The sequence below is a fragment of the Vulpes lagopus genome, chromosome 12 (genome assembly GCF_018345385.1).
Source record: "Vulpes lagopus strain Blue_001 chromosome 12, ASM1834538v1, whole genome shotgun sequence".
NCBI lineage: Eukaryota > Metazoa > Chordata > Mammalia > Carnivora > Canidae > Vulpes > Vulpes lagopus.
In genome coordinates this window covers 60,819,487-60,841,642 of record NC_054835.1, presented here as the reverse complement: position 1 = coordinate 60,841,642, position 22,156 = coordinate 60,819,487, and positions in this window count along the sequence as shown.

Here is a 22,156-nt window from a genome sequence, read left to right as displayed (position 1 = left end):
GACACCGGGCCCTGCCGTCGTGGCGTCTGTCTGTGTTTTCAGCAACTGGCACAGCCCCGACAGCGGCCACGTCCGCCATCCTGTTATGAAGGAAACACGCCCAGGGGAAGGGGCGTGAGCCGACGCCGAGACAATAAACAGAGGTGAGCCAAGAGGGCAGCGGGGTGACCAGGGCGGCCGCCTCTGCCCACGGCCCGGCACCTCCGCAGCCAGCGCTTCCCTTCCATGCCCGCCTCCCGCGTCCCGCAGCAGCATGGGGCAGGGGTGTCCCCCCGGACCCAGGAGCCCTCCGCCCCTTGGCCCCTCAGCCCTGCAGCCCCGCGGCCCAGCAGGCCCTGAACCCCACCAGGAGCCCGGCGCCCCACACGCGTGCTCGGCCCGCCCGTGAACCGGGCTCATCCCAGGAAGGGAGGCCCCCCGGGAGCCGTGGTCGCCGCCTTCGGTCCCAAATGCCACCCCGTCACCTCCGCACTGTGCGGCCCTGGGCAAGTCACGTCACCCCGACCGCGATCCCACGGACGGCAGGGCCCGAACACCACGGAGGGGAGCGACGTGCACATGCCCGCTGGCTCCCGAGAGGCCCCCGAGTGGCGCTGGCGGACACAGAGGAGCTGCAGGAGGCCGACAGCCATGTCCCTCAGCGGTGAGGCCAGTGCCCGTGGGTGTGACCATGTGCCTGCAGGCGCGTCACCCTCCCTCCCGGCCACAGCCAGCCAGGCCACCAGGAGGTCCTGGGACAGCCACACAGGCACTTTGGTGAAAGGAGGGGAGCCCCTGAAACCAGTGCCACCCGGCTCTCTTCCCCAAGTGGTGCATAAACACCCACGGCTCCCTCCCGGGGCCTCCCTCAGGGCCGGGCCTGGGGCCTGCCCGCAGCCAGCCTGCTGGCCTCCCATGTGCACGCGCGGGGCTGGACGGCACCGACACTCTCCCAGCTGAAAAGTAAGGCTGTTCCCACGGGCCTCGCACTCTCCGCGCGGCCTGGGGTGGCTTGTCTCTGCCTGGATGGGCCCAGCCCCTCTCACTGACCGGACTCCTGTCGGGGCGACACAGGCCTCGTGCTTTTCTCCCTGACGTGGTCTGTCAACGGGCCCTTCTTGGAGGAACCCACATCTTGAAACTGCCCCGGGGCAGGAAAGGCCAGAAGGCCATGCTGGCCCCGGGGCACAGGGCACAACCACGGCCGGGAGATATGCGGGTCAGGGCAGCTCTCCACACCTGCAGGTGTCCCCCAAGTGTCCCCCCGGGATGCCAGAGGTCACACGACACAGCTGCATGAGGCTGGGCCCACTCCCCACACCCAGGAGAAGCCTGTGCAGCTCAGGTCAGCTCTGAGGACTCTGCAGGGTGAGAGCCTGGCCTCTGACTCAGGGTCAAGGCCTCGTGCACGTGGGGGTGCCCAGAGGAAAGCTCACCAAGAAGGGGGCGGCCCCACTGGGCCAGGATGGGCATCTGCACACGAGCCTACGGAAGTAGACGCCCGGCATCATGGCTGCAGCATCCTGACCAAGCCCCCAGTCTCGGGGTGACATGAGGGAAGTAAGGACAGTGGACAGGGGGACCCACAGCTGTCAGAGATGGCAGTGGGGGCCTCCCCGTGCTCTAGGGTTCCACTAGTCCCAGAGATCTCCCCCAGAGCAGATCTCTCCAGCTGGAGGCCCCTCCAGTTCATGATGACACAAATGGGATCCATCTCGGTCCCCCAGAACCTGCCCCTCCCACTGCCATCCAGTTATGTGAAGAAGCAGCCTGGAGACCGCGGGCAGCCTCTCCTCTCTGCACCCCAGGGGGGTCAGCCCCCAGCCAGGCCCGCCCCACTCCCTCTAGAACAGGCTCCCCTCACCGCGGCACCCTGGGCCGAGCAGTGAGCGCATCCTCCTACCCCCACTCAGGGACAGGCCAGGCCGCCCATGTGCCTCCGCAGAGCTCAGTCGCATGGCCCAGTGCCCTGTCTAGAGGACTCTGGCAGCATCCACACTCCAGAGACGTCCCTCATCCTGACCCTGCCATGAGCCCAGGACAGGCACTCCCTTGCCCTCTCCTGTTCCCGTGGGGACAGGGCCACCGTGCTCGGTTCCAGACCAAGGCGGTCAGTGCCGGCCTCTGCTGCGGATGCCCCTCAGTCCCATGCCCCAGGCCCAATGCCCTGTCCTCCCCAGAGTCGGCCACTCTGACACGTTTGCTGCAAGTATGCTTGGCCGCTGTGAACGCACGTTTCCGACCGACAGAAGCGGCGCCGTGCCCTCTGTGCTCTGCGTCTTCAGCTTCTCCAAGATGCTGTGTGCCGCCCGCACGGATGCCCCAGCTGCTGCAACGTGCTCCGTCCTGCGAACCTCGGCCTGGGCTTGCTGGACCCTCCTGCCTGGGCTGGGCCGCCACGGGGCTCACCTGCATTGTTGTCCCTCTTTCAGGAGAGGGGGTCAGTCCCGCCCTGCTCCTCACCCTGCAGAAACGGGGCTTCGGCTCCCAGTGGGTCACTCTGGGTCACTGGTGCGGCATCTCCACGGCGGCACAGCCTCCCCACGGGCCTCACACATCCGACCTGTGGGTGCAAAGCATCTCCCTGTCGCTCTAGGTTGGGTCCCTCTGATAACCGCCGTGTCTGAGGATCTTTCGTGGCCTTTGGCCCTTCTGCAAATTGCCTATTCATATGATGTGCCCATTTTCCGTTAGTTTGTCTTTTTCTTCTAGGTTGGAAGGAAGCTCTTGTGCGTTCACTGTATCCGTCTCTGGCTAGTGTTAGGAGCTGTAGACACCTTGTCCTGATCTGTCCTGCTCAGTTCATCTTGTGGCAACACTTCCACAGTCACCCTATTGGGTCCCCATGAGCCAATAAAGTGGGCACCACCCCGAAATCCACTTTGCAAATGAAGAAACTGAGGATTGCAGAGGCCAAACACCTGTGCCGGGTCCCGCCCGTCAGGCCCGCTGGTACGCCCCTGCAGGTCCCCGTCCTGGCTTGTCTCCGGGGGGCTTGATGACCTGTCTGTCTCCTAGACGGTGACTTTGTGAAGTGTCTGTAGGAGATGTCACTGTTTTTTGAATCAGTGGCGCAATGAGAGCCTCGTGTTCACTGAAATGCCAACAGGTTAAATTCAGTGCAACTACTTTAAAAGGCTCTACCTAATGTTTTACTTTTAATCCGGGCACTGCGGCCTCAGTGACCTGTCAGAGCAGTCTGAGGCCACCCTGTGGCCTGCACCAGGGTCCGTGCTCCCCCAACTTCCCTGGGGAACCTGCACAGATCCCGAGGCCAAGGAGCCCTCCCCGGGCAGAAAGACAGGGCGTCCCTGGCCGACCTCCAGCCATGTACGCAGGGCGTTGGAGCAAGCCGCTCTGCATCGGAGCGTCCCTTCCATGCGTCCCCTTGCCCTCGGTGCAGCCCAGGGGAGAAGCCATGCCCGGCAGCGACCTACAGTGTGTGCAGGGAGCAGTCAGCTCAGACTCAGCACTTTCGCCAGCAGGGGCCAGCTGGGCATGGCTGTCACGGGAGAAGGGAACCCTGGGTGAACTTGAGCCCCGTGGGGCGCCTGAGCAGATGGAGCTGCAGGCCGCAAGTGAGGACACAGCCCTGTCTGGGCCTCAAAGCCAAAACCAGCTTTCCTGTCCTGTTTTCTGCAAAGGCTGGCTCTTGAAAGTAGGGTCACCTCCCGGAAAGCAAATGTTTTCCATGATGCTGACAAAATGAAATAATGAGTCTGGCACCTGGGCCTGTGCTGTCCCTGGCCTGGTTGCTGGCCGCCGGATCAGTGGGGGGGCCCGGGGAGCCAGGGCGGAGCGCAGGCCCAAGAGCGGCCCGGCACCGGCAGCCGGGCTGACGCACTTGTCAGACTGTAGTTAAAGATGTTTAAATAGTAATGATAACAGAGGGTCTTCCAAGAAAGCAAAGAAGGGAGCAGTACTGAGAGGAATCTGGAGAAACTCCACCACGTCCAGCCTTAGCCAGAGGGAAGGAAACAAGAAACCCAGGAGGCCGGCCGCCCAGCTCCTCTGAGCCAGCAGAGCTGCGTTCCTCTGCCAGAGGCTCCAAGGGGCTGCGGTCAGAGCACAGCACACGCTCGTGGACACGCAGGGGCCGGCGGAGCCTCCTCTCAGCCCCACGCTGAGCCCCGCACGGCCTGAGCGCAGCCACGCAGGCCGCCCAGCCCAGAAGCCAAGGGGCAGCAGAGAGGGCCGGCACCGGGTCCCCAGCTGAGGCGTGAGGGGCAGGGGCGATGCCAGGCCGTGTGACGCGCCTCTCCTCTCCAGTGGGCTCCGCCATCACGGGGACCGTTGGTCACTCCAGGACCATGTGATCATGTGATCCCAGCGGCAATTGTGGACACCAGGTGGCTTGCCCTGGGCCAGGCACTGCTCTAAGCTCTTCACGTCTGCCTCCTTACTTGGTTCCCACCCCAGCTCCAGGTGGTTGGCCCGGCTGAGCAGAAGACCCAGGGTCTGCACCCCAACCTGGCCCTGGGACCCGCAAATGGACTCGCCTCGGGCCTATGGGTTGGCAGAGTTTTGCCTTGAGTGGGCACTAACTAGGGTCATGCCCACCAGGTCAGGCAAGCAACAGACCCGGGAGTCCAGAGCCTGGCGCCTCGGGGGCCCCCACCCAGCGCCCTGGAAGGCAGCCTGGTCCCCAAGCACAGTGGCCCATGCCTTGAGGGGATGCCCCCCGAGGGCACGTGGTGGCGGCTGCTCCGGGGAGTAGCCACGGAGACAGGGTTCTTGGTGCAGGAGCTGTGGAAACATCCGTGAGAAAGTGGGCCGGGGGCCAGGCAGGGTGCAGGGAGGGACTTCAGAGGGCAGAGAAGGGAAGATCGCAGAGGGCCGGTGCAGGAGGCCTGGGGGTCTGTCTTCCCACGTCAGCGATCCCCCTGGTCCTGCAGTGTCTCCAAAGCCCCACCTGGAGAGGCCCCCCTGGAGAGGCCTCCCTGGAGTGGCCCACCTGGAGAGGCCCACCTGGAGTGGCCCACCTGGAGAGGCCCACCTGAAGTGGCCTACCTGGAGAGGTCCACCTGGAGAGGTCCACCTGGAGAGGTCCACCCGGAGTGGCCTACCTGGAGAGGCCCACCTGGAGAGGCCCACCTGAAGTGGCCCACCTGGAGAGGCCCACCTGGAGAGGTCCACCTGGAGAGGTCCACCTGGAGTGGCCTACCTGGAGCGGCCCACCTGGAGAGGCCCACCTGGAGAGGTCCACCTGGAGAGGCCCACCTGGAGAGGTCCACCTGGAGCTGCCTACCTGGAGTGGCCCACCTGGAGAGGTCCACCTGGAGCTGCCTACCTGGAGTGGCCCACCTGGAGAGGCCCCCCTGGAGAGGCCCACCTGGAGAGGCCCACCTGCAGAGGCCCACCTGGAGAGGTCCACCTGGAGTGGCCCACCTGGAGAGGCCCACCTGGAGAGGTCCACCTGGAGAGGTCCACCTGGAGTGGCCTACCTGGAGCGGCCCACCTGGAGAGGCCCACCTGGAGAGGTCCACCTGGAGAGGTCCACCTGGAGTGGCCTACCTGGAGCGGCCCACCTGGAGAGGCCCACCTGGAGAGGTCCACCTGGAGAGGTCCACCTGGAGTGGCCTACCTGGAGCGGCCCACCTGGAGAGGCCCACCTGGAGAGGCCCACCTGGAGAGGTCCACCTGGAGCTGCCTACCTGGAGTGGCCCACCTGGAGAGGCCCCCCTGGAGAGGCCCACCTGGCCAGCTCCCACCGCAGACCCCGAGGCACACAGAGCAGCTTCCTCGGGGCCAGTGGGCCTGCGCAGGCCAGTCCCCTCTGGACACACACCCGAGTACCTGCCGAGGACGCAGACATCACCTGGAGCTCCTGCTGCGGGGCCGGAGGGGGAGGCTGGTGGGGATGGACCCACTTCCCTCATTTCGCTCCAGACTCCTGGGACCCTGGACAGGCCCCTGCCCTCAGGAGGCTCCGAAGCTGAGCTCACAGCTGTTTGCGGCTGGAAGAGACGATGCTGGGACATCATCCTGCAAGTCCGCTGGCTGCTGTTTGCTGCCGAAGGGGGCCCCTCCTCACCCTGTCTTTACCCCGGGCAGTCCAGCTCTGTCAGCCACACACACACTGCATGCTGGGAAAACCTGTCCCACTTTATCACTCACAATTTTTTTTTAAAGATTTGATTCATTTATCTGGCAGAGAGAGAGAATCAGAGAGCACAAGCAGACCTGCGGGCTCGACCCCAGGACCCCGGGATCATGACCTGAGCCGAAGGCAGATGCTTCACCCACTGAGCCCCCCAGGCGCCCCATCACTCACATTTTTGACTTGGGCCAAATCCAAATTTCTTTAACCAAAACCCTCCTCACCTCTTCCAGCCCCCGTGTCAACCCACATGCTTCCAAGAGACAAAACCCACACGTTTCTGAATCACGCCTGAGTCAGCCGGGGAGGAGCACCTGCCCGACCCCCCGAAACGGGAAGTTCTCGGTGGCCAGGAGACACCCAGCCAGCTTCTGCGGGAGCCCCAGGCGGAGCCCAGATGATGAAGGCCCACAGCTTGAAAGTCAGGGGGCCTGGGCTTGCAGAACCCATGGGCTCAGTCGGGGGCCGTGGGCAGCCTGGGACGGGCCCGCTGGGCGTCCAGGAGGGTCCTGACAAGCCCTCCCTGTGCCTGCCTGTGCCCCCACGTGAGGTGCCCTGGCCTGTGTCCAGGCGGCATCTGCCGATTCCCCAGACATGCACGGGCCGAAGCGGAGGCAGCCGCGCGGCCAGAACTGGGCGCGGGGTGGCCGGGAACTGCTGGAGGGTGGCCGAGGGCCTCCCCGGGGAGGGCACAGCGGCTGGGAGGCTCAGGTACGGGGCCCAGGTGCACCCCCCAGCCCGCCCTCTCCGCAGAGCCTCCCCTTGAACGAAGCCCCTGATTTCCTCCATTTCCACGCCACGCCCTGCACCTGGAATTAGGCAAATCGCTACTACAAATAAATCATGTGTATTTACAAAGGGGTCGGCTGCAAAACAGGCCACGTGGGGCACCTGCGCAGCCACTCCTGCGCCCAGTCCTGCGAGCTGACGTCGTGCTGCCGTCCTTCCTGGCGGCAGGGCCCTCAGCACCCGGGCCCGGCTCCCGCCACGCTGGCCCCGGGAACCTCGCCTGGGCCCGGCTCCCTCACCCGCCCCACTCAAGGGCCCTGAGCAGCCCCATCTTCCTCGCCTGCGCCCCTGACGCCAGGAACACAGCGAATCCGCGGAGTTACTCCTCACGCGATGAGGAGCAGCGACCTGCCGGCTGCGGGCCCGCGTGGGGCGGGACGGGACCTTCCACACCCGCTCAGGTCTGTCCATGTTTCCCGAGACCCTGGGCAGGGGTCCCGGGGGGGCCGTCGTCACAGGCACTGGTGGCTGAACCAGCCTCCGCACCAAGGCTGCACCAGAGGCCACGAGCACAATCCTGCCTGGACACGACTGCAGGGAGGTCTCCCCCGAACACAGAGGACGGACACCGCTCGGCAGGAATGTCCTGAGCCTTCCCGTCACTATCCAGCCAGTGGAGAGTTACTAATGGGCCCCTGCATGGGAAGACCGGACCTTGGCCGCTCTGCAAATATGTTCTCCCTGGAGGGGGACCCCAGCCTGGCCCACGTGAGACCTGATATCCTTGATAAAAGGGTCTTGATTCAGAAGTGTCCCCTCTCACCAGCTGGTATTTCACCATTAGATATGCATTCCTTTGCCTGAGTTACGTCACTCAGACTTCCTATGACATTCAGGTATCCAGATGCACAGGGCACCAGTGTGTACCTGAGCACCAGCCCCCCTGTGGGCCGGGGAGCCACGGGCGGAGACAGAGCAGCGCGGTGGGTGGGAGGAAACCCCAGGCTCAGTGCAGAAACGTGAGAGGAGGAGCTGTGCTGAAGGCCAGCGGAGCACCCCCCAGGTGGAAGAGAGGTTTGCATCAGTGGTGCCCCCCTGCAGGGAAGATGGGCAGGGGTGAAGGGCCCCGTGCACCTGGGGGGAGTCCCACCCGGAAGGCAGTAGTTTGGGGCCCACGCGCCCCCCCGCCCGGTCCCAGGCTGGCCCACGTCCACCCCAGCTCTGCCGCTCTGCTCCCCACCACGTCCACCCACCTGGGCCTCACGGCCGAGGAACTGAGGCAGGGCAGGCCCAGCCAAGAGCAAGGCCCCGTGGGAGGTGCCCATGGGGACCCGGGCAGGGGCCTCCGGGCCTTCCCTCCCTCCTGACGCCTCCTCCCTCTCGGCACCTCCAGCACTCACAAAGAAACCCGTGTTGTTCCATTTAGTACCAAAGAGCAAACATTTATTCAACAAACATTAGAGACTTAGCACGTGAGAAAACAAACAGCGGGTCCCTCGTGGTAAGAGCTGACGGGTGCTGGGCCGGGCACCCGGAGCAAAGCCCTGGACCCAGGTCCGCCCGGCCCCAGAAGGGCTGCGGGAGGTGCAGGGCACTTCCCAGGGCCCGGGGGCTGGGCGAGGCGGAGGGGAAGGTCTGAGGGCGCCCGGGGGGCAGGAGGGGTCCGCACTGGGCTCCGTGTCCTGGCTTGGCCAGACCGACAGGCCCAACCCAGAAGCCAGTGGGCTGGTCGGGGCCTCAGCGGGCAGCGGGCAGCTCCAGAAACAAGGGAGTGAGGCTTTCAGGGCGAGCGAGGAGTGGGGACACTTGGGGACACTTGGGGACACTTGGGGGGGTGCTTTGCGGAGGCGAGAGGTGAATGAGGATTCAGGGAGCTGGAACGTGCGTTGGAATCAAGGGCTCCCGGGACGTGGAGCTCGCTTTCCTCCCGCAGACGGGGGCTGTCGCCTCCTCGGGCAGGGAAGACCACGGTCCCGGAGCCGGTGAGCGTCCCCTGGAGGCCGGGGCCGCATGGCCGGGCCGGGTGGGTCGGGGTGCAGACACGCGGGGAGAGGCGTGCGCGGCTTGAGCACCGAGGCCGGAACCAACACTGGACGCGGTCGGTGCTCGGGACAAGGGTACCTCGGAGCTGACCCTGCTCGTGTCCTGTGCCGAGAAGGCGGCAAAAGCGAGGGGCGGACGCGGCAGGTGGAAGGAAGCGGTTCCAGCCGTGGGGCTGCAGCGGGGAGGCCGGGAGGGGCAGCCCGACGTGGCTCTGCTTCTCCTCTGGGCCTTTTTCTACCTTGGTTAGCCTTGTTTTCCCCGGGGCTAGAGGTCCACGCCTGTGTGCACCTCCCGGGGCGCCCAGAGGTCACCACCCCGGAGACGCTTGGAACAACCGAAACGCGTCACCTCCGGGTTGGAGCCCAGAAGCCGGACATAAAGGTCCTGCGGGACCCCACTCCTTCCTTCCGGAGGCCCTGACACAGGATCTGTCTTTGATTCTTCCAGCTGCTGGGGAATGTCCCCGGGCCACATCACCCCATCTTGTCCCCATTGTCACCTGGCTTCCCCTCTGGTCTGCGTCTCTCCTCTGTCCCTCACAAGGACACCTGTCATTGGATTTGGGGCCCACCCAGGTGACCAAGGATGTTTTCCACAAAGTCACGGTGTCAGGCCCGGGTGTTAGAACATGGACATTGAACCCACGACAATGCAGAGAACGGACGTACAAAGAAGAAAACATCCATCTGCCCAGACCCTTCCATCCCCAAAGGGCCGCCAGTGGTGTTTGCACACGCTACCTTTGCCTTCTTCCTATACATCGCGGGGCATTTTCCATGATGTATTTTGGTTTTTTTATTGTTTTTTTTTTAAAAGATCTTATTTATTTATTCGTGAGAGACACACAGAGAGAGGCAGAGACGCAGGCAGAGGGAGGAGCAGGCTCCATGCAGGGAGCCCGATGCGGGACCCGATCCCAAGACTCCAGGGTCACGCCCCGGGCCTAAGGCAGACACTAAACTGCTGAGCCCCCTGGGGATCTCCGCATGATGTATTTTGAATTGACTTTGCTAAGTTGTGACTAACATACAAAACAATGCACGGATCTTGACTGCAGGTCTGTGAACTGTGACAGGCGCGCGCTCCCCGGCCCCCACCCTGGGCAGCGCCCTCCAGAATTCGGGATCTCCCCGCCATGCACCTGCACTTGCTTGTTCCGTGCTGCAGAGGATCCCATCACTCACTCTCTCGACAGGTGGTGCCAGCCAGGAGCCAGGCAGCATGCGCCATCCGGGCCTCAGGGGCAACGAACACAGGCACCGTGTCCGCTCCCTTGGAGCTTAAAATGTGGCCGGGGACGGTAGGACGGACGTGAGGCGCGGGGCCCCCGCTCGCGTCCTGCTGCTCGCACGCAAGGCTGTGAGAACGTGCTGGGGCACGAGTCTTGTCCACTTCTGTCTTCTTCACGGTGGCTTGTGGAGCGCAGGGTGACGAGGTCCGAAGGTGTGCGCTCGCTCAAGGACACGGGCAGACCTCTTCCCTGAACGTGGCCCCGGGGCAGCGTCCCAGGACCACGCCGTCCGGCACAGGGTATCTGAGGTAAAGGCCTAACTGCTCTGTTTTGTGTTCCTTTGATTCTGGGCGAGACCGTTTTTTTTTTTTTCCATATACTTATCAGCCTTTCGGGTTTTCACAGCTCTGAACTACCTGTTTATGACCTTGGCCCATCTATCAATCGGGAAAAGACCGTGCTCGAGCAGAAAGTAACTTTGGTCCCGGGAAGGAACCCTATGTGTGGGCTCTGTCAGCAAGGTCCCTGCCCCTTCCCACATATCACAACCGTTCGAACGCAGGCATGAAGCGGCAGGGACGCTGCCCCACGGGGTGTCAGACCTGTGACCAAGCTGCAGAGATCGGGCGCTGCGGTCCCGGCCCACGGCGCAGAGCCCAGAGCCCAGAAGCAGCCCCCGAGCAGATGGAGGCCTGGCGCGGGCGGCGCGGCGCACAGCAGTGCACGGTGCCAGGGAGCTGGTGGGGACGTGAAATTGGATCCCTATCTTAGCCCAAACTCAAAGAAGATTGCTTCCAGATGGATGAGCACTTGTGTGTGGAAAGCAAGACTTTGAATATCTTCACACATTCAAGCCCAGGAGGGGCGGTCAGGGCACTGAACGGGAAATCCTAAAGGGGAGAAGGCGGGCAAACGCCCCTGCGTGCCAGTGAAGAACCTCATCAAAGACAAAAGGCAGGTCCTGAACCCAGAGAAAATACCCACGACCACGCAGGCCCCGCGGGCCCCGCAGAGAAGTCGCCGACACTGGCTCAGGGGCTGGGGCGCCCACCCGAGGTGGCTGCAGGCCGGAGCGCGCAGAGGGTGCTGGCACGGCCCGGAGGTGTGCAGGGCGACCGTGCCCTTGTCAGCAGCCAGGGAAACCATGAATAAACCCCAGGGAGAGGCCATGTTACCCCCCAGATTCACGGCCGGGGTGGCAGGAGCAGGGGAGCAGGCCCGGGCGGTGTCCACACGGCCGCCAGCCGGGCCAGGGGCAGGAGCGCCGGCCGCCCCCGTCCTCCTCCAACGCCCCGTACCTGGTGCACCGCACGCCTGGCACACACGGCCAGGTTCTAATAAACTACAGAAAAATGATTTGGAAAAGGGGATTCAGAGCTCCAATCCCCTGGATTTTAGTATTTTATGCTCTGTTGTGCTTTTCCCTAAAGATGAGGATTATGTCTTATTTGTATGTTTATTCTCCATACTTGCTGCAGAATGAGACACAGGAGAGAACGGAGAATAAATTCCTCAAAAGGCCGAGGGTCTGAGGGGAGGGAGGCTGGGACTGCACCGTCACCCGGCGTCCGAGGGGCTTCTGACGCGACGGCAGATCCAGATCCGGGAGCCAAATGTTGGGACACGAGAGGCTCCTGGGGATTGAGGGGGCACTGGGGGTGCGGGGACGAGGAAGTGTTTCCCCTTACGCAAGGCCCCTCACATGTCCTTACTCCTGGGATTTCCAGCGACATAAGGTGCAGGGGACCCCTTCCTGCTCAGGGAGAGACCCCAGACCCTTCAGGGAACTGGTGAAGGGGGGGCCAATGTAGACCTGCTGCAGGTACAGGAGCAGGGACCCCTTGGGGGGCACGGGGGCTGTTGGCAGAGACGGGGGGAAGACCAGGTCCTGGAGGACAGTGGACATGCGGGCAGAGACCTGACCCCGGGCTGGGTGGGCAGAGGCCCCGCAGCCACGAGGCCATCTGGGTCCAGCCTGCAGGGCAGAGGGCAGGACAAGCCTGTCCCCTCCTGGCCCACGGTCCCCTGGGTGGTGCCGCAGGCCCGTGGGGGCCGCACGACTCTGGGCAGGGGCGCAGGCAGCGGGACAGCTGCTCTCACGCACGCTGCCGAGATGAGGTATTTGGTCACAAAGCAAGGATGCCCAGCAGCCGCCGCCAGAATCAAGGGCACGAGGAGGGCAAAGAGGAAGAAGCAAACCCGAAGTTAAGGAGAAGTGGTGAGAAAAGAGGGAACAGGGAACGTGGGGGTGGGGCCGAGCCTCTGAGCTGCTGTTGGGACGTGACCCTGACGTGACCCACTCCTGCGGCTGGAAAAGGAGCCTACGGGATCCGGAGCAAACTTGTAAACGTAGCGATCGGCTGTTACCACGTTAAGAGGTCTCCTGTTTTGGGGCGCGGCGCAGGAGACACTTGCCGGGTGTCCCAAGGTGAAGGCCGCAGCGGCGTGAGCTCGGGGCACCCGGAGGGTGGGCCCAGCCGGCACCGGCCTCCCACTCCCCCCGGGGACCTCAGCCCCACTGGGAGCGGCCAGGACCCGTCTGTGGGGCGGCCTCAGCCCCACCCGAGACCCTGCTTTCCCGCGCGTCCTGGGGGGCACGCCTGGGGTGCAGCCTGACTCAGGGCCCTTCGGTCCCCACCCCCAGCACAGAGCTGTCCCGCTCAGGCTTCCTCCCCCAGACGCCAGGTGTCTCCTCGCCTGGCCAGCGGCTTCCACCCATGTCGCCAGCCCGTGAGTGCCTCCCTGCCCTCGCCGGGCGCCCCAGCTGGGCCCAAGGCCACCCTTCCCAGTCACAGCCCCCGCAACGGGTGCCCCCCTGAGCCAAGCCCCCAGCTCTGGGCTCCAGGTCACATGGACTCAGGGGTCCACGCCGCCGGCCTTGTTGTGAGCTCCAGGCCCCAAACTGCATCCCAACACCTGGAGAAGCTCCTTCCAGCACCAGGTGTCTCACCTGCTGGCCCCTGCCCGCGGTGCACCCTCCCAGGGACCTGCCTGGAGCCTCAGCACCCAATAAAATGTCATGCACAGCAATCGGGGCAGACTTGCGGGGTTTCCGGGAGCCCCAGCCCAGGAGCCTCGTGGGATCCGGCACTGACAAGGCCCGCGGAGGCTGGCCTCCTCCTCCCTAGCCCTCGCCTGCTCGCCCTCCGCAGAGCATCCGGGATCCCCTCCCGTGTTTGAAGCACATGCTGCTCAGCTGCTGGCTTCTCTCATCCCTCTCCCAACTGGCTGCTCCCCCTACTCTCACCCAGAGCGGGCAACGGACAGATGTCCAGGGCCAGGACAGGGTGTGTCCCCAGCCCCGCGCCCGGAGGGACCAGGAGAGGCACGCGGGACCCGCTGGCCACAGCAGACCCAAGCCCCCTGCAGCCAGTTCTCACCTGTGAGTCCAGGGAGGGTGTGCGGACCGCGTGCTGTCCCGGGCCCGGCGGCCACCCTGCAGGCCAGCCCTGGGTCCCAGCAGGACGCCCCCACCCCCGAGGTCAGCAGATGTGTGTCTGCGCCCCTTAGTTCTGTCCACCCTCCTGCACGAAGCCCCAGCACGTCCCCATCCCGGGCTGACGCCGGCTGCGTGGACAGCGTGGGTGGGGCGGAGGGTGTTTGAACTTCATGTGGGGCTCTGCTCCCAAGTTTCCAGCAATTTAAGGAATGTCGGGAGCCTGGGGTCGGAATGTAAACAGGGCTTCTCACAGAATCGGGGAGGGGGGTGACCTCGCCGCGACCTGCAGGGTGTCCCTGACGCCTCGAGCGACCACGTGTGCGTCTCTCTGGTCTCGTGGAAACACAACAACGCGAAGTTCACGTCTTGAGCCAACAGCTTTCAAATTCCAGAAAAACGGCCTGTGTGTCATTCTTCTCACTTGCTTCTTCTCTTCTCCGCAGCGTAGCTTGGATGACACGGAGGCCTCAGCCCAGCCCAGGCCGTGCGGGGTCAGCGGCCCCCTGGGACGTGCTCTCGCGCCCGCGCAGCAGGCCGGGCGGGACTGGGGCGGCCCGGGAGGAGCACCCCGCCAGCGGCCTCAGCCCGGCCCAGGGATGGCAGCAAGCGGGCGGCTGCTCCAGGGAGCACGGCCCACGGGGGGCGGGAGCAGGGACAGCGTCCAGCAGGGAGAGCGCACCCTTGCCCCGGGTCACAACCAGGGCCGGAAAGAAGCGGCCTTTGCAGGAAGACGTTCCTTAGAAGACGGGGCTGCTGGAGTCCGGAATGAGAAACAGACGCTCAGAGAGAAAAACATATAGGCAAGGGCGAGCGGGGTGCCCGTGGGCTGGGCTGCGAGCGCTTTGCGGCTGCACACGACGGGCAGCTCAGCGCACTGACCTCACAGCCCGCGGTAGAGACCTGGGCTCAGCCCCCGGCGCCCAGCCTGCTTCCGTGTTCACAGCCGCCGGGCCATTCCTCGTAGCCACAGTGACACGGGAAGGCCCAGCGCCGAGCCTGGGGGCTGGGGTGGCTGCACACCCCGACGCCACCGGGACCCCACGGCCCAGGCCCGGGCAGAGACCACAGTGACATCTCGGTCCCTGCCGTCCTCGGGGACCCTCCCTCCGCCAGCCCAGGTGGAAGTGCACGGGGCTGGGGCCTCTGGCGGCTGCAGGGGGAGGGGACGCCTTGCACCTGTCCCGGAGGAACAGAGCTGGGTCTGGCGGGGAGAGGAGAGAATTCCAGAACGAAGGTGATGACCCCCAGGGTAACAAGCACTTAGGGTGGTGTCTGGGGAGGCAGACGCCGTCCCTATCCTTCAGGGGCTGGTTTGCAGCCATCTGGTTGCCGTTCTTGGAGGGGGGCTCTGGGTGCTGCCCCCTGTGGTCCCGGGCACCGCACCGTGCCGGGGCCAGGTCAGAGCCAGGCCTGACTCCCTGCAAGCCCCCAGGGGCGGCCACACTGTCCCGGGGTGGAATGACCCAGCGGGCAGCATCATGACGGCAGCGGGACAGCCCCGGCCTGTACATCTCTCACCGCGTGACGGACACAGGGGCCACCCGCCCAGCTGGGTCCTGGAGCCCAGAGCAGGTGGGGCCCAGACAGGGTGCGGGGCCGTGGCGACCCCACCTGGGCCCACCCTGTGGGGAACAGGACCTGGCCGACCGGACGCTGGCCCCCGTGGGAGCATCGCTTCAGCTCCGTGGGGCTCTGAGCGAGGCTCCGGACGGAAGGTGCCAGCAGCTCAGACCCCAGACACCCCCACGCAGTGCCCCACAGTATGGGGCGGAGAGCTCTGGCCCTGCCTCCTGCTGCCTCTGTTGGCCTCTAACTCAGAGGAGCCCGAGCCCGGCCGTGAGGACGCGAGGAGCCTGATTCTGCCGTGAGATCCTCTGGATCCAGGTGGAGCGATGGCGCCAGGCCCAGGGCCCCAGAGGCTTCAGCCTGCAGACCGCAGCGCCTGACTTGGTAGCTTATTGTGACAAATTTAGCAAAGTTAATAGAAAACAGTACAGGAGACACTTAGCGGGCGATGCGGGCACCAGGGATCTGGACGGGGCTTGAGGGGTGGACGTGACACCGGCCTCCCGTGTCTGAGTCGGGGGCCTGGCCTGAGGAGCCGGGGACACCCTGGCTGCGCTCACGATCCTCCTTCCCGGCCCTGGAGAGGCTCTGACCATGCAGCTCCACACTCCCCTCCCTGTCCAGCCTGCTGACCCCAACCCACCCCTGCCTGGGACCCTCCCCCTGCCCTGGGCCCCACCCCTACCTGGGACCCTCCTTGCTACCCAGGCCCCACCCCCCACCCCCACCCCCGCCTGGGACCCTCCCCCTGCCCCGGGCACCACCCCTACCTGGGATGTCCCCTCTACATGGCAGCTTCCTGGGGCCTCTCTAGGTGGGGTGGAGGTGGAGGAGTGTTTGGAGGCCAGGCCTGGGGGATTGTGTTTGTTCACTGTGTGGACGAGGCCAGCACAGTGGCCCCGGTTCCCTGGGACCCTCAGGAGAAGCTGCGAGGTCCAGTAGAGGGGAGTGAAGTTTCCCCATCACGGCAGAGGACGGAGGGGAGACTGAGGCCAGAGTGGTGTCCGGGAGGCCTCAGGGCCCTTCAGCTTCGCAGACTAATGTCCCGCGTCCGTGTGGCTCTGCCTCAGACGCTCTTCTGGGCCGTCACCCCGTGGAACAGCATCCAGCAGGGAGAGCGCACCCTTGCCCCGGGTCACGACCAGGACACTCCCATTCCCCCCAAGTCCCTGGCTCTTCGACCCCCCAACTCTCAGAAGGGAAATGCGCGTGCAGGGTGGGTGTGCAGGCTTCCTGCCCAGGGGACCCCCACTCCACCAGGATGGAAAGTTCCGGGTCTCAGAGCGGACGCTCTTCCCTCTGAAGCAGCTGTCACCACGCATCGCGAGCCGCGGTGTTGCGTGTGGCCGCGTCCTCGCTCCCCGAGGAGTCACAGCTTCGGGCACAGTTGCTGCGCGTTCTGCTCGGGCTCCACCAGTGAAGCGACAAGACGCAGCCACCGCCGTCCCGACGGTCACAGCACGTGTAGGGCACACAGGACTCTGTCTGATAAAGTTGGGTTTTCCAGGAGTAACTGAAATGGAGTGTTTCTGAGGGTGCTCAGCTCCACGCCGCGCGTGTTCGGGGGTGGCTCCGGCCGAGGCTCTGTGGCCTGCAGGTTCCAGGGGCGCATCGCCCTGCCCGGGGCCGGGGGGCTTCCCGGGCGGGATTGCGGACACAGCCGATGAGGAGGGCCTCTGCTGACCCCCAGGCTGACTGTCACTGGTCCCAGGTGTCCCCCGCAGGGTGAATCCCACAGTGTCGCCCCCAGGCCACGGGCAGCAGGGTGGGCAGCCTGCCGGGACTGCACTGCGAAGAGATCGTGCCTGTGGCCCCTGAGGGGACACGGGCTTGCTCCGTCCCCCCCGGGCCTGTGCCACTTCGGGTGGAAGGTGGGGGTGCAGAGAGCAGCTTCCCCCGCAGCTGCTGACGCCCACATGCAGGCTCGTCTAACCGATGCCGGAAGCTGGCTGTGGCAGCGGCGGGGGGAGCACCTGCTGACCTCCGAGCCCCCCAGCAGACGGGCACCCCAAGCGGGAAAAGTCGTGAGCCACCAAGACGTCCGAGGGGTTTGTTGACCATGAGTTGGGAAAGGGAAGGAGGCTCCAGGGGGCACCCGGAGGGGAAGCCAGGCGGCCTGCTCCACCGCCTGCCTAGCGTGGCCCTGTGAGCAGGCTGTGGGCCACGGCGGGCAGCAGGCACGGGCCACTCAGACACTCCCGGTGCCCCGCGGCGGGGCTGTCCCTGCACATGGCTGGGAGGCGCGACATGGAGGCAGGCTCACCGGAAAGCAAAAGCGGCTACTGACGGGACATGATGCCACAAGCCACCTGGCCTGGGGATTCAGCGAAGCTGTGTGTGCCTGCGGCCCGCCATGCGTGACGGTTACTGATCCGTGAACACTTCTGAGATCCACGATGGCCCTCACCTCACTTTCGGAGGCTTGGGGACCCTGAGAAGCAGTGCCGGCTCTGCGGCTGGGTGCTCGGAGCTCAGGTGGGCAGATAAGGACTCATGGGCAGGGAGGTCTGCCCAGGGGTCAGCAGGGCCTCAGGCAGAGTGACACCTGAGCGGGTGACGTGTGCTCCCAGGGGAGCTGCAGCAGGACATTCCCGGCAGGGAAGGGGCAAGGAGCACCCCCCTTTCTGCAAGCGTTCGGCACTGGGGAGCAGTGGGGAAGGACCAGGGACTTCACCTCGGGTCAAAGACCAACCTAGCAAAACTCTGGCCAAAGACTTGTTCCCTTTCAAGATGCATATCTCGGCCAGTGGTGCCACATGGTGCCCCTGTGAGCCCCAGATAAGGGGTAGCTCTCAAGATCTGAGCCCACAGATAAGTCCTGGACGTTCCTTCCTCTGGGCACCCCTGCTCAGCTCGCCCCTGGGGAGGAGGGGACACTGCAGGGTCACGACCGCCCCAAGGGGCCTACATCGCAGCACACGCCTCAGCAGGTGCAGGGGCACGTCACGGTCCAGAGCACACCTGCACGGGGGACGCCGGGACGCGGGAGAGGTGCCCCCTAGAGCGTGGTGAAAACCACCCTTGAACCACCAGGCAAGCACTGTGGGCTGGGCACACACCTCACCAGACGCCAGCATGACCCTAAAAGGGTTGGAAACGCCCATCGGGACCCCACAGCACTGGGAGAAAATACAGAAAAGTCTTCTATAGCCTCAGAATCTAGAAGCCATAAAAGAAAAGATGAAAATCTTTCCTTAGAAATCCACGGCCAGGGGATCCCTGGGGGGCTGAGCAGTTTGGCGCCTGCCTTTGGCCCAGGGCCTGATCCTGGAGACCTGGGATCGAGTCCCACGTCGGGCTCCCGGTGCATGGAGCCTGCTTCTCCCTCTGCCTGTGTCTCTGCCTCTCTCTCTCTGTGTCTATCATAAATAAATAAATAAATAAATAAATAAATAAATAAATAAATAAATATTCAAAAAGAAAAGAAATCCACGGCCAGCACAACTACCATGGAAAGTGAACAGAGAGGACACAGGACAGCTCAGCGAGCTCCGCCCCTGCGTGAACCAACAGGCCACCAAAGAGAGAAATGCAAGTGCCCGTGAACATATGAGACGTGTAAACTCATTCAGAAAAGGAGAAACTGTTATTTTTCATTTATCTGATGAGCTAAAGCCAAGAGTTTTGCAATGCTCTGGGGGCGGGTCCGGGCGTCCACCCCTACTGCTGGCGTGACCTCTGACCTGGCAGCGCCACTTAAGAGTTAGTCAACCCGTGAAAAAGCAATGTTTGCAGAAGTATGTATGTTTGATCCCGTTGCATCCTAAACGCACATCGAGGAGAAAACTGGCCCCTTACGCCAGGGACGAGTGACGGACCACTCCGGTCTGAAAAAGAGCCAACAAGAACGGATGCCCGAGAAACAGCATTAACCTAAAAAGATATACGATCCTTTTTTTTTTTTTTTTAATTTATTTACTGGGCAGCCCCGTTGGCTCAGCGGTTTAGTGCCGCCTTCAGCCCAGGGCGTGACCCCAGGGTCCTGGGATCGAGTCCCACGTCAGGCTCCTTGCGTGGAGCCTGCTTCTCCCTTTGCCTGGGTCTCTGCCTCCCTCTCTCTGTCTATCATGAATACATAAATAAAATCTTTAAAAATAAATAAATAAATAAAGTTTATTTACTTAAGAACTCTACGCTCCACACGGGGCTCGAACTCCCAGCCCTGAGAACGGAGCCAGCCGGGCACCCGGAGAAACACGCACCCTCGAGGGGGGCCCGTGTGTAGTGATTTCTGACCACGGGCAGGGCGGAAAGGCTGGGGACGCCGGGCCTCCCCCTGCTCGGGAATCTGCAGGCTGGGGGGCTGCAGCGGCTCCCGGAAGCCCCGGCCACCCCGTGCCGTTGTCCACATTCCCGCAGTGACCCAGGTCCCAGGACGCAGCGTCTGCAGAGCAGGTCAGGGAGTCGGACGGGAGCCGGTGTCCGTGGGCCCAGCACGCAGGCGCGGACGTGCACTCTTCCCAGGCCCTCTTGCCGCTCTGTGCTGGCATCGGGGAGGCCATGGCGCAGCGTCCTTGGAAACCTCGCAACTGCTGGGGACCCTAATGCGGCGGCGCTCACCCCATACAAACTCTGAGGCTTCCGAGGTGAAGGGACCCCCCTTGTCTGCTCCCCCTCAGGCCCGGGGTCTGCCCCTTGGCCTGTGGCTCCTCTTCCCCAAGACGCAGCTTCAAGCTGTTGGGAAATTGGAGAAAGTTGCAGCCCATGGTGTCACTCTCACAACATGACTAATACCGCGACCGGGGCGAGCCGACAGTGACGCTGGAGCTCATTGCGAGGGTGTCCACTTCCCAGAAACACGCGTCCCACCCGCACACGGCCAGAGTGTCCCGTTTAGCAGCGTCTTGGCAGCGACAGTAAGACTCAACCAATATGGGTCAATGAACAGATGCTTCCCACAGTTCTGGAACCCTGAGAGGCCTCCAGGGCCGCGGTAGTCGGGCATGGGACCCCCCTTGGGAGGGTGCCCCCGACCCCGTCCTTCCAGGGCCGCTGGGGTGCACCGGGGTCTCTGCCCCGACACGCTCGCTGGGAGGAGCAGGGGGGGCAGCCTCGGGGGGCAGCGCCCTTTATTCTGAGACTTCCTCCCTCCCTCATTTTGTTCACTTCTAAGTGATGCCAGTGGTAGTGTTTGTGGCTCCTTGCTTTATTTTTAATTTTTTTCCGCAAAATTAAAAGCCAGTACATTTCAATTGTCTTCAGGTTGTAGGGCGACCACCTCACCAGCCCATGAAATCCAAAGCGAAAGAGTTGGCTTTCCGGCCTTCTGGCTGAGGCTTGATCCCCTCGAGGACCCAGGCCTCGTGTGCAGCTGTAAAGCAGCCAGGGAGGGCGTAAGGGGTGTCTCCGCAGGAACAGACGCCCAGGCACCGTCAGAACCAGCGTAGTGAGCGTTACTTGGAAGAAAAGCCGGCCACCTCCACTCTCTCTGTACAAACACCCGAAGCTGTAAGTCCCTGCTCCGTGCTCCCCGCAATGAACGGGGATGAGTCACAAACTTCTATGTGATCGGCTGAACCCAAGCCAGCTGGCTGCAGGCGTGCCCGGCCCTGAACTCTGACCCACACACTCCGGCGTCTGCTCTGAGCTGCTGGGGTGACACGAGCTCCCAGGGACTGTCCATGGCAAGGGTTGCGGGTAAAGGGGACGTGCATGGAGTCTGACGGGCATCAGCTTAACTCAGAGGCCTGGGGTCAGATGCACCACACGCCCCTGAGCGGCCCCAGCCACCGCCTCAGTCACCCCATCCTCTTACCCTCAGTTTCTGATCTGTGAGATGAGGACGAGGGGTTGTTTGGAGGAGTAGACCCTCCCTGGCCACACTGCCAGGCCTGGCTGTCCCTACGGCTACGGGGCACCTGCTGGCTGGAGCCGCCTCAGTTGCCCCCAGGGTCCAGCAGAGCACGGGGTGGAAGTGGGGAGCCTAAGGGGTGCATTTTGCATAAACAGATGAGCCGATTTGGAGGCCACCGCAGGAGGCCCTTCCCAGACTGCGCAGAATCCAGTGAGGTTCCTTGCCTGCCCACAGGGTAGGCACCTCTACACACCCCAAAACCCCTCGGGAGAAAGCCGCCGCCCACTTGCCCCAGAGTGAGAGGACCGAGCTCTGGTCTGGAGTGGCCCAGTGGGGACCCGGGCCCCCGCCCCCCGTCGGGTTCCGGCGCAGGGGCCCCTCCCCGGGCTGGCACAGCCCGGGCTCCACCTGCCACGGGTGGCAGGGCGAGGGGTGCAGGCACGGGCCCAGCGGGGCCCAGCGGCCCACCCCACCCAGATGTTTCCTGCTGAGGCCTGCACATTCCGCGTTCATGCGATGCCTCACGGCCCGGAGCGCAGGCTGAAATGTGCCGACGCAGCCCGCGCCTCGGTGTGTCGCAATGCAGTCCCTCAGCAAGTTTCCAGCTCGGGCCGCTGGGCGACATGCTGTTCCACAAGGTCCCGGGCTGCCCGGAAGCCAGGGGCGCGGCAGGAAGAGCGGCGGGGGTGACGTCTGCTACCGAGCGGTGTGACCGCAGTCGTTGCGAGGTGCAGTCGCCTCTTCGCTGAATCCCCGGGGCCTGCTCAGAAAGCCGAAGCGCCCACAGCCTCCTGCAGCCCCGCGCCCACCCGCGGGGGCCCCGCGTCCACGCCGCCGGCTCACGCTGCTCCGGGGGCTGCAGGACGGGCGACTGGACAGGGCGCGCGAGGACGCTAGGCGGGGAGGCCCCGAGAGCGGGTGGGGGCCTCCCCTGGGAGTGACCCGAGGGCCCCCAGCAGCTTCCGAATGAGGCCCCCGTTCCTTGGGCTTCCCCAGATTAGCTCCAGACACACGCCTGCCCGTCGGCTCCGCCTGGTTCACCGGCCGCGCTCTGGCCAAAACCCCAGAGGGCCCCCACCAGCGAGCCTCGGGGAGACGCCCCTCGAACCTCCCCGAGTCAATCGACTGCACAAACACCACGGCGCCGGGAATGCCAGCTCCACGGGGGCGTCGGCGTTTGCATGTTTTTATTACGGAAAACGTCCAACGAAAGGCCGAAGTTGAGACAGCAGCACCGTGACGCCCACCGCGCCCCCCCACCCCAGGACCCGATTC